The sequence below is a fragment of the Dama dama genome, chromosome 1, assembly GCF_033118175.1.
Source record: "Dama dama isolate Ldn47 chromosome 1, ASM3311817v1, whole genome shotgun sequence".
NCBI lineage: Eukaryota > Metazoa > Chordata > Mammalia > Artiodactyla > Cervidae > Dama > Dama dama.
This window is the reverse complement of record NC_083681.1, coordinates 30,473,956-30,486,620: the sequence shown is the minus strand read 5'-3', so window position 1 is coordinate 30,486,620 and position 12,665 is coordinate 30,473,956. Positions and strand designations below refer to the sequence as shown.

Sequence of the window (12,665 nt, the reverse complement as noted above, 5' to 3'; positions counted from 1 at the left end):
AGACACGTGACCTGAGCTTTTAAGTTCCTACCTGTCACATAGCAAAGATGGATGGGAGGGGAGGCTGCTGCCACTGCTGAGGTTTCTCCTTACCGCAGCAGACGAGAGGTTACTAGCAGTCAAACCTCTCCTCCGCGGGTTCCCCACCCTCCTCCAGCCTCTCTGCAGCCTGCAGACATCTCCAGGCCCCGCCCTGTGACTTAGAGTTGCAAACACATTTCAGGTCCAGCCCTCTCTACCTTCCTCTGATCCCATGCCCCACATCACCACTGTTCCTCAGGACCCTCTATTCTCCCAGGTAACCTCCAGTCCTCTACTATAGGCTCCCCCCTCCAACAGTTGCATTATCTCATTTAATTCTCACCCTACTAGGCAGGTGTTACAACAACTCTTTACAGATGAAGAAGCTGAGGCATAAGTTTCTGAGGTTTCTGAGGTGAAGCCATGTGCCAAGAAGCCATGTGCCAAATCTAATTGGTAGCAGAATAGGGCTTAAACCCTAAAGCCCTCACTTCTACCCACTCTGCTATGAAGCCCCTGGAAACCCTGTTCCAGGACTGTCTCCCTCCACTCTCTGGACAGGCTGTTCATAACCTCCACAGCTTAAGGACATTCTCCTCCATTCTGTGGCATATAACTTGACAATTTTCAGGAAAACTTCTTCCCCTTCCTTAGGAATGCTCTGTCCCCATTCCTCAGGATAGCCTTCCCTATCCTCAGAGATCAACATTCCCAAATCTTCTACCAGCTTTCCACCCTGTGTGATTCACATCCCCGGCCCCAGAGCAGTGGTCCCCAGCTTTGGTTGAGACACAGCATCACTTGGGGATTTTCAAAAGATGCTTAGATAACACTCTAAAGCAGTTCATGCTGATCTCTAAGGTTGGATCCAGGCATTAGTATTTTTAAATGCTCTCCAACTGATCCCACTGAGCTGGCCAAGTTGAGAGCCACTACCCTAGATGAAGCTGCCAATTCCCTGGGTTAGAACACCTGTCATTAAAACAAACAAAGATGGGCTCCTTTTTTTAGGCTTTTATCTTTGGAATACAGTGTCTGGATTTTCCAAAGGTATTGGCATATCCCAATGATCTCTGTCAAGTTTTAGGGTGTGATAACTTAGGAATTAATATGATTTGAACTTGATAAGCTTTTAGATAACTAGACATCCCATCTCCTGACCCTAAACAGGATCCTACAGTGAACTGCTTGAGGAAATTGGATCTTAAAGATTACAGGTGGCAAACTTTGAAGTGCACTCCACTGAAGATCAAAGAGGCCCAACTAAAACAGCTGTGGCATCACAGCTGTGGATTGAGCAGAACTTTTTGTAAGGGCTGCCTTGAAGATGACAACTTTGGAGGAACTATGGTGACTGACAGTGGAAAGAATCAGGACATGTGAAAATCCTTAAAAAATTATTGACTTAAATAACTTTGCCTATGTTATGAATAAAAAGAAACCTTTGTGCAGAAAAAAAAAAAAAAAAAGAAGAACACCTGTCATGTGCCTACTAAACGCCTGTCTCTTCCCTGGGATGTTCTCTAGGACACGGGACACCCTCTCCCATTTTGTGAACACTTCTTTCATGTCCTGAATTTGGAGTTGGAAGATATGCATTCTACCCGTGGTGCTTTCACTAATTCTGTACTGAAGCAAATTTCTCCACCTCTCTGAGCATCATTCAAGTTGTGGGGATGATAAAAATCCAACATGTCTACCTCAGAAGGTTCTTATGAGATTCAAGTGTTCAAGTGCCTAGATTGGTGATTTTTCATTCTCAAAAACAGATCATATATCCTTACTCTCTAAGTCTTACTTTCTAAGTCAGACTTATCATGGTTCAAGGTCATTTCATTTTCCCCAGAAGAATCTCTCATTTCCTTGGCAAAGGAGAGGAAACTACATTTGTTGAATATCTTCTATGTGCTCGGCTCTCATCTTAGGGATATGAGCTCTAAAGACGGAGCTAGGTCTCTTTCTCCCCTCAATTCCCAGAACTTGTACACAGAAAACCCATTCTATAGCTATCTGTTGACTAACCAGTCCTCACAAATTTAGAGGCCAGTATTTGTTACTATGATTGTTTTATTTGGCTCCACCAGGTTTTAGCTCTGACCGGTAGGATCTTCAGTCTTCATTGTGGCATGCAGGGCATTTAGTTGCTGCCTGCAGGATGTATGGTTCTTTGTTGTTGTTGTTGTTGTTTTAGTTGCAGCATGCAAACTCTTAGTTGTGGCATGTGGGATCTAGCTCCCTGACCAGGGATTGAACCTGGGCCCCATGCACTGGAAACGTGGAGTCTTAGCCACTGGACCACTAAGGCCAGTTATTATCCTCTCATGTTTCAGATAAGGAAACTGAAGCTAAGAAATGTTAAGTACTAGTGTGAGGTCATACAACTCATGTAGTGGATCCAGGGATTCAAATCCAAGACTACTCATTCTAAACCATGACTTGATCTACAATGTCAAGCTTCCTCAGTCCCTGGTAGTGTCACCTTCCCATTTTATGAAGCAGATACATCTCTACTCTCCTAAATAGGCTTTTTCCCCTTCTAGGATACAAAAGTTTTCCACCCTTCTAGAGGTCCACTAGGGTAGACCCTTCCCATTCTGGAAGATACCTCCAATTTCCTCCGTATACCTTCCCAGACAAGAGTTTGATTCCATAGTATGCATACCTCTAACTCCTGGAAGAGGGCTTGTAACTCGAGAATGGTGGTTCTCAAGCTTAGCACATGTGAGTATCCTCTGGAGGGGTCCGTAAAACACAGATCATGGTCTCTGACCCTCCCAGAGTTTCTGATTCAACATCTGGGGTGGGGGCAGAGAATCTGCATATCTAATAAGTCCCCAGGTGATGCTGACGTTGCTAGTCTGGGAGTACACTTTGATTTCTCAACCCCCAAATTAACTTTCAATCTCCTACCCTGGGCTTTTCCTCAATGCCTCAATGAACCCTCCCTCCTTTCCTCAAATAGACCTCCTCCGTTCCCTGTCATTGATCCTCTTCTGTTTCTAGGATCCTCCCCAATTCCCATTCCAGAACTTCCCCTCCCATCACCACCAAAGACAGCCTCCATCCAGGACAGGTTCCCTAGACCCAGATAGGTAACTGTTGATGGTAACTGGCTTATGAGGAACAAGGCAGAAGCAGAAAATTCCTATCTCAGCTTAGTGCCAGGAAGTAATCAAGCAGACACAGGGTGCTCTGGGCAGGGATTTGTGAGAGAAGCAGTTGATAAGGAGATTTATGGACCAATTCAGAAAAGGGAAGGGTATCAGGATCCTATGGGAGCTGGGCAGAAATTGGACTGAGGACTTTGGAACTGACTCAGTTTTGCTTCCACCACCCCAGGTTTCTTGTCCACCAGGACACTCTCTTATCTTTGGATAATTATCAAGTGTATTTGTCAATGGAAGGACCCTCTGCTGTCTACTTGGGGAAATGGGAGAGAGTGGTGGTTGAAGAGGGAGGTGTTGGAGGCAGGTAGTAAAGATGGGTCTAGGCACCTGAGTCCAGGCAGTGGAGTGGTATCTACAAGGAGTCCCTGATGTTACCTTAAAAAAAAAACAAAAAAAACAAAAAACCACCTTTATTGTTAGGACTTCCCTGGTGGTGCAGTAGAAAAGAATCTGCCTGCCAATGCAGGGGATATGGGTTCAATCCCTGGTCCATGAAGATTCCACACACCACAGAACAACTAAGCTCATGCAGCACAACTACTGAGCCCAAGAGCCAAAACTATCGAGCCTGAGTGCTGCAGCTCCTGAAGCCCGCATGCTCCGGGGCGCGCAGCCGCAGCTACCCAGCCTATGCTCGCTCGCCCCAGCACCTCAGAGCCCATACAGCACCACTGTGAGCCTGAGTGCGCAGCTCCTGAAGCCCGCCTGCCTAGAGTCTATGCTCTGCGACAAGACAAGCCACTGCCATGAGAAGCCCACACACAGCAACAAAGACCCAGTGCAGCCAAGCGAAATCAACTTTTAAAACTTTGTTTAAAAATATAAGGACATAACATATATAACAAAATCAAGCAATATTGAAGTATATTTTTAAAGTGTGATATTTCTCTCTCCATCTCTTACCTGTGATGTACTGCCATTTCCTCTTGATAAGAAGAAAATGAGGGGTTCTTCAAAGGTGCAGAATGCCAAGGTTCTCTGCCCAAGTCATTGTCTCTCTTTCCTTGAGAACCCACACACCGCTGCCTCCCAGTCTTAGCTTGCCATCTTTCTTTTCCTAGAACCTGAACTCCCACCACAGCCCTTTGTACTCTTTGCATGGAACCAGCCTGAGACCAGGTGTCTGCCCAGATTTTCTCTGTGACCTGTTCTCCTGCTCCTAACATGGATTACTCACTGGAGGGTGAGAAGAAAGGCCACAGCTAGTAGGTGTTCAAAATGCTTTATTTCCACTGGTCTCCGCTACTCCAATGACCTCTGTCTCCACTCAGCAGCCTACTTCCTTGTGGACATACTCTGGATTCTTAATAGCTCCATTTAAAAATGTCCCTTTTCACACACACATACACACACAACCCAATCAAAAAATGGGAAGAAGACCAAATAGACATTTCTCCAAGGAAGAAATACAGAAGGCTGATAGGCACAAGAAAGATGCTCAACATTGCTTATTATTAGAGAAATGTAAATAAAAACTATTGATACTATGAGGTACCGCCTCATGCCAGTCAAAATGGCCATGATTTTAAAAGTCTACAAATAACAAATGCTGGAGAGGGTGTGGAGAAAAGGGAACCCTCCTCAAGTGTTGGTGGGAATGTAAATTGGTACAGCCACTATGGAAAATAGTATGGAGGTTCCTTAAAAAACTAAAAATAGAGCTACCACACCATCCTGCAATCCTACTCCTGGGCATATATCTGGAGAAAATTATAATTCAAAAAGGTATTTGTACCCCAATGTTCATAGCAGCACTATTCACAATAGTCAAGACATGGAAACACCCTAAATGTCCATTGACAGATGAGTGGATGAAGAAGATATGGTACCTACATACAATGTAATGCTACTTAGTCATTAAAAAAAAAAAAAGCCATTTGCAGCAACATGGATGGACTTAGAGATTATCATACTAAGTGACGTGAGTCAGAAAGAGAAAGACAAATTCCATATGATATCACTTATCAGTTCAGTTCAGTTCAGTTCAGTTGCTCAGTTGTGTCTGACTCTTTGAGACCCCATGAATCGCAGCACACCAGGCCTCCCTGTCCATCACCAACTCCCAGAGTTTACTCAAACTCATGCCCATCGAGTCGGTGATGCCATCCAGCCATCTCATCCTCTGTCATCCCCTTCTCCTCCTGCCCCCAATCCCTCCCAGCATCAGGGTCTTTTCCAATGAGTCAACCCTTCACATGAGGTGGCCAAAGTATTGGAGTTTCAGCTTCAGCATCAGTCCTTCCAATGAACACCCAGGACTTATCTCCTTCAGGATGGACTGGTTGGATCTCCTTGCAGTCCAAGGGACTCTCAAGAGTCTTCTCCAACACCACAGTTCTAAAGCATCAATTTTTCGGCGCTCAGCTTTCTTCACAGTCCAACTCTCACATCCATACACGACCACTGGAAAAACCATAGCCTTGACCAGACGGACCTTTGTTGGCAAAGTAATGTCTCTGCTTTTTAATATGCTGTCTAGGTTGGTCATAACTTTCCTTCTAAGGAGTAAGCGTCTTTTAATTTCATGGCTGCAGTCACCATCTGCAGTGATTTTGGAGCCCCAAAAAATAAAGTCTGACACGGTTTCCACTGTCTCCTCATCTGGTCCGAGTGCAGTGGTGTTTACAATTAATTGATATCACTTATATGTGGACACAAATATATGTGGACACATATATGACACAAATGAACTTATCCACAAAACAGAAACAGACTCAAAGAAATACAGAACAGACTTGTGGTTGCCAAAGGAAAGGGAGGTTGAGGGAGGGATAGAGTGGGATAGGGTGGGAATGTGGGATTAACAGGTGAAAACTATTATATATAAAATGGGTGAACAATAAGGTCCTACTGTATAACACAGGAAACTATTAAAATATTCAATAGCTTGTGATAAACCATAATGGAAAAGAATCTGAAAAAGAATGTATATATATACATACATATATATATGTACATATGTGTATACCTGAATCACTTTGCAATACAGCAGAAATTAACACAACATTGTAAGCTAACTGTACCTCAGTTTTCTAAAAAAAACCCTTAAAAATGTCCCTTTGTTCTGACCACCTTTCCCTCCTGCCCTCTAATCTTCAGAGGTTCACTTTATTTAACTCTAACTAGTCTCCAAGGGTCTCCATGTCCAGTTTTGACGTCACAATGCATCTCTGGCTGCTCTAACTACCTTGCTTCTTGACCCTAGACAATTCATGTCCAGGCTGGCAGATCATGGTTGAGGATCAATCCAGATCAATTTCTTCTTCTTTTGCTCCAGGAGTGATGATATCTTCTTCAAAAAGGTGTCTGGTTGTGTTGAACTTGCCTCTGCCTGTTTTTGGATTTCAGCTTTGCTGACTTGTCAGGTGATCTATCCCACTCCTATATCTATTAATGGTATTTCTAAAACTTGACAATTCTTATAAAGAACATTAATCCAACAGGTTATCCCTCAGTCACATTAATCCCCACTCTATCAAGAAAACAGAGACCTCCAGGCATGAAATGCCCCTCGCACCTTATACCTCCTACAAACTAAACCCATGTCCTCTCTCATTCTGCCTTCCCACTACTTTAAAGAAGGGGTGTCTCCAGTCCTTTCCAAGCTCCCTCTCTCCACTTGTCCTCCATACTCCTTTCCCAGTCAAGAAATTCAGCTATTTAGCATGCTAGGAAAAGTGTTCACAACCCCTTGAACCCTCCCTCTCAGCCTCAAGCTCCTCTGCCACTGTACATGAAATGAGTATGCTCCTCATTCTCCAAATGCACCATAGCATTCCTGATCTTGCCCACATTAATTCATTCACTGAAAATTTCCATCCACTACATCATAATCTGACAGAAATGACTTTGTTCCCCATGACTATTCCTCCTTCTTCTCATTATGGAGGAATATTTCTCTTTTCTACTGGCTCACTTTTTCCGTGGTCTTGTCTGAGGTTATGGACTTGCTCCAAAGAAGAGAAAAGAAAGAGAGCTTCTACCTTCCTGGACCACCTGCCCTCTCTTCCTACCTTCACCCCTTTGTGAAGAGTAAGAAGGTGTCTCCTTAATCTTCAGGCACCACAATCTGACTCTAGATGAAATTCTAATCAAATTAGTATCGGCAGCCTCCTCCCTCCAGGGATCTGCTCTCACCCACCCCCAGCCTCTAATATCCTTCCACAGGCATCTGACTACTTAGACTCAATACTCTCTCTCCAGTTCAGTGCGTTCTAACCCAGGAACACAGAGCCCTGGATCCCCTCTTCCTGGAGAGCTAGAATCATACAGTATCAGGTCAAAATGTCTTCTGCTGCCCCCATGGTCCAGACAGAGCAGTGGGATTTGGTGTGGGTGTGATCCATACGACTGGTAGGCAAGGCCGTTTTCCTGGGGTGCTGTCCTGGTCCTGAAAACTCTGCTCAGCTGAGGAATGAATGGCATCAGTAAATGCTGGAGTAACCACTCAAGGGGCAGCCCATGCCATTGCTTAGAACACCAGCAAAACATGGGCACCAAAAAAATGAAAAAGAAAAATTGATGGCAGAATTTGATAGGTTATAAATATATGTTTGTGAAAGCATAGTCATACTGTTCTTCCTTATATTTGCTTCCTGGTTTAATATTTTCATTCTGAATTATACACAAGAATGGGGCATCATGGGGCACCACACTCTTATCAGGGCTCAGAGGTTTTAGTCTTCATCTGGTCTTTTTTTTAATAATTTTAAAAAATTAATTATTTATTTATTTGGCTGTGCCAGGTCTTACTTGTGGCACTTGGGATCTTTGATTGCAGCATACGGGATTTTTAGTTGCAGCATCTGAGCATTTAGTTGAGGCATGTGGGATCTAGTACCCTAACCAGGAATGGAACTCAAGTCCCCTGCATTGGGAACACAGAGTCTTAGCCAGTCCCCGTCTTCATCTGGTCTTGATTAGGAGAAAGGTCTCTAACTGACTTGCCTTTGGGGGTTTGCCTTTGGCCCTGTTAACCTGCCACTTTGAGACAGTTGTCAATTGAGTCTAACAAGTCAAAATTTAATAAGGATAAACATGAGAGCCTGCTGTTAGGCCCAAGATCACCACTGCAGACATCCAAAGTGAAAAAGCATGGTTTGGGCAATAACAACAGATGTAGAGGCTTAGACATTTCAGAGGGCAGTGGCTTCATAATAAACTGAGAACATGGTATAACTACCAAAACCATAGGCACCGAGGACGTGGGGATGGAATGGGGATTCCAAACCACACAACACAAGGAAGTTTAGAAGAAACTGAGGGTACTTAGCCCAAAGAACTTCTGTTGCTTCAACTATTTTGAAGGCCTAAGGGGGGAACTAGAATTATACTTGTTTAGTGGAGGGACAGGGTGTGGGGTAACCAAATTAACACAGGATCCTAGAGGAGTGAGCCTGGAGATGCAGTAGTTTTGCTTATGGAGTCTTCACTCACTTTTCCTCTCTCTTCTACGTTGCCATTTTTAAAAATTACCTTTTCAATGCCTTCTTTATAAAGTCATTTATTTTTTTATTGAACTATAATCAATGTGCAGTATATGTTAGAGCTATATAATATAGTAATTCACAATTTTAAAAGTTATACTCCATTTATAGTTATTATAAAATATTGGCTATATTCCCTGTGTTGTACAGTATATCCTTGTAGCTTATTTTTCCTTGGCTATGCCACTTGTGGGAACTTAGTTCCCTGGTCAGTGATTGAACCCAGGCCCTCAGCAGTGGAAGCACAGAATCCTAACCACAGGACCACCAGAGAATTTCCACTCATGGCTTATTTCATATATTATAGTTTGTATTTCTTAAAATATTTGTATTTGTTTTTGGCTGTGTCCAGTCTTAATTGAGGCAGATGGGATCTTCCTTGCAGCATGCATGATCTTTCATTGTAGCTGGCAGGCTCTGTAGTTGCCACATGCGGACTTAGTTGCTCTGTAGCATATGAGATCCTAGTTCTCAGACCAGGGATCAAATCCACATCCCCTCCATTGGAAGGCAGATTCTTAACCACTAGACCTCCAGGGAAGTCTCTTCTTAATCCCCTACTCCTATCTTGTCCCTTCCCACTTTCCTCTCCTGACTAGTAATCACTCATTTATTCTCTGTATCTGTGAACCTGCTTCATTAGCTTGTTACTTTTTTAAGATTCTACAAATAAGTGATATCATATAGTATTTATCTTTATCTGATTTACTTCACTTGGTACAATATCCTTCGTCTATCCATATTGTTGCAAATGGCAAAATTTCATTCTTATGACTGAGTAGTATTCCTGTATATATATATATGTATATATTTACATACATGCTACATCATTTTTATTCATTCATCTATTGATGGACATTTAGGTTGTTTCCATATATTGGCAATGGGAAATAGTGCTGCTATGAACATTAGGGTGCATGTATTTTTTTTGAATTCGTGTTTTTGTTTTTTTTCCAGATACACATTCAGGTAGAATTGCTGGATGGTATGGTGGGTCTACTTTTAGTTTTTTGAGAAACCTCCATACTGCTTTCCACAGTGGCTGCACTGATTTACATTCCCACCAACAGTGAACTGTTTCTCCACATCCTCACCAACATGTTATTTGTGTTCTTTTTTGATTATAGCCTTTCTGATAGGTGTGAGATGATATCTCATTGTAGTTTTGATTTGCATTTCTCTGGTGATTAGCAATGTTGAGCATCTTTTCATATGCCTATTGGTTATTGTTTTGCTGAAAGTTTTAAGTTTCACTTCAGGTTCGAAGGATTCCTTAACAAAAGAAACCACTCATTATACACAAATAAACAATTTTAATATTTAACAGAGAAGTATCTAACTTACTTTCAACATACAATCATTAAAAGAAAAGAGAAATAGAAACAGTAGAGGGGAGTAACAGCACATACATCACTGAACTGGACTGACTAATATCCAGATTCAAACAGCACTGGGATGTCCTATGTAACAGCAGTCTGGAGTCCCAACTGAGAAAAGGTCCCAGGTAGTGCATCCACTCACGGGCAAGACTTCAAATTGCAGTTTTGGGGACTCCCTGTTGTAATCCCAAGCTTCAAACTGGCATCATCATGTTTACAAGCAAAAATGCAGCTCTAGTTTTTTGACCTTTCTACAAAGCTATTTATCTTGTGAATGATGAAATTTTTTAGGTCCTGAGGAATTGGCCAGATTCTCAGGACTCAATTTCAAGACTCAATCTCTATCTTATTTATAGTGTCATGCACCTTACTGGTACCAATTAGTACATTCACAAGCAGGCATGTAGTCAAGGCAGTGTCAAGGCAGGTCATAAGCAAGGTCAGAGGCCTGCTCTGCTTTCTTGTCTTTGAAACCTGAACAAGACTTCCTCCATTTTAATTTCCCCAACAGTTATCTGCATGTCCTCTTTGGAAAAATATCTATTCAGTTCTGCCCAATTTCTAATTTTTTCCTTTTGATGTTGAGTTGCAGGAGTTGCTTCATATATTTTGGATACTCTTTGAATATCATTTGCAAATATTTTCTCTCCCTCTGTAGGTTGTCTTTTTATTTTGTTTAGTTTCCTTTTCTATGCAGAAGCTTTTAAAAATTGGGTCCCCTTTGTTTATTTTTGTTTCCTATACTTTAGGAGACAGATCCAAAAATACATTGTTACAATTTATGTCAGAGTGTTCTGCCTGTTTTCCTGTAGTTTTATAGTTTCTGGTCTTACATTTAGGTCTTTAACCCATTTTGAGTTTATTTTTGTATATGGTGAACACATTGGTGTTTCTTGAAGTGGCTCTTGCAAAGGCAAGGGAACAGCTACACTGACTTGACCTTAAAGCCCTCAAGATGTCTGCCTGAATTCCTGCAGCAACCCCTTAACTTGTCGGCCTGCTCTCTCATTCCCCATCATGGCCAGAATCACCATTCTAAATCTTGATGCAGTCCTTCTGGGTGGCTTTGCATTCTTTCCCAGTCTTCTCTCTCTACGACCTATGGCCCTCAGTGCTTAAGACCATAAAGTCCCTCTTTAAATTCCAGACCTAGTCTCTTCTGCCTGGAATAACCTGCCACCCCTTTGTAGATGGTAGCTTTATTCGTTTCTTTGCCGAAGCCCTTCCTGAGCTCTTGCCCAAGTAATACTGTCAGCTCCTTCTTTGAGTCTCCTCAGTGAACCCTGACCGGCCACTCATTTAGGTCTTTCCTCACCTCTGGACTCCAAGTCACTCCAGGGCAGGTCCTGCCTGTGTTTATCCATCTTTGTATCCTTAGCACCCGTCACAGTGCCTGAACTATAGGAAGAACTCAGTAAATGGCTGATGGAATTAACTGACTTTTCTTTCTGAATTCTTTCACCAACAGGCACACAAAAAAGTAGGTTTTTGTAGTAAGAATTACATTTAATTTTTGAAGGGAGGGGGGATAGCTTCCTGCCCATCTAAGACCCCTGAGAGTATTTCCTTGATCTCTTTTTTTTTTTTTTTTTTTACTCAAAAATGGTTCATTTTTTATTTAGCTTTCTGACTCCGTGCTTGTGCTTTCAATACTTTCACAACGATCTTCTGCTCTTCAATGAGGAAAGCGCGCTTGATCCTGTCCCGGACACATTTAGCACACATGGAACCACCACAGGCCTGGCTGATGTGTTTCTTCGTTTTAGACAACCTCATGAGAACTTTAGTCTCATAGCACGAACGCCTCTAAGTCAGCCTGGGCACACACCACATACGGATTCTGGTGCTTTCCCAACCTTCTTGGTACAAACATAAACAATTCTATTACCAGGGGTTCGGGACAGCCTGGTTTTGTTAGAGGTTGTATTGTAGGACAGCCTATGACGGTACGTCAGATGCTGCACCATCCTGAATGCCTCTAGATGCCATGCCCGGAAGAGCTCCTTGATCTCTTGAGAGTGGCAGAGACTCTAAGAGTGATACAGAGTGCTAAGATCTGACTAGACAGGCCTAAAAAAACGGTTCCTATTTTGAAGGCTTCCCTTTCAGAATCTACTGAAGAAACAGACCCTTTTCTTCAGGAAAACACACCTTCAGACACATACCTTTCTAACTTGGTTCTGGGACTCCAAGTACCTGTTCTTCCCTAGGGCCTTTCACATCCACCCCCACCCCACCCCCAGAGCTGCCTCTGTAGAACCCCTACCCCAGAAGCACTGGGCTCTAACCAGCACCGAGTATGGTTGTGGTCAGGTGCTCCGTCTCCCTGGTGAGCTCCACTTGTCCATTCCAGAGTGTTCTACTGCCCACTGTTGGCCTATGCCTGGGACCTCTATGGAGGTGGTAGATGTTCCGAGAGGAAATGGAGAAGTTTCCCACCCACCAAAGGTGGGGTGAGGGGGAGGGAGGCAGGGAGGCAGGGAACAAGAGGACAGTTAAAAACAAAACAAACCCCAGTCACTAAAAGGTAAACAAGCCTAATTATTCTGCTCCACTTCTGGGCAGCGGTATCTCATTACCTAGTTAATACCACCAAACATAAGGAAGAAGAA

At 43.0% G+C, this 12,665-nt stretch overlaps 1 pseudogene; it reads right to left on the bottom strand.

Moving 5' to 3' along the window:
* Window positions 1-9,983: 9,983 nt before the first annotated feature.
* Window positions 9,984-12,534, bottom strand: LOC133058858 (large ribosomal subunit protein eL34-like; annotated as a pseudogene).
* Between the last annotated feature and the right edge of the window lie 131 nt (window positions 12,535-12,665).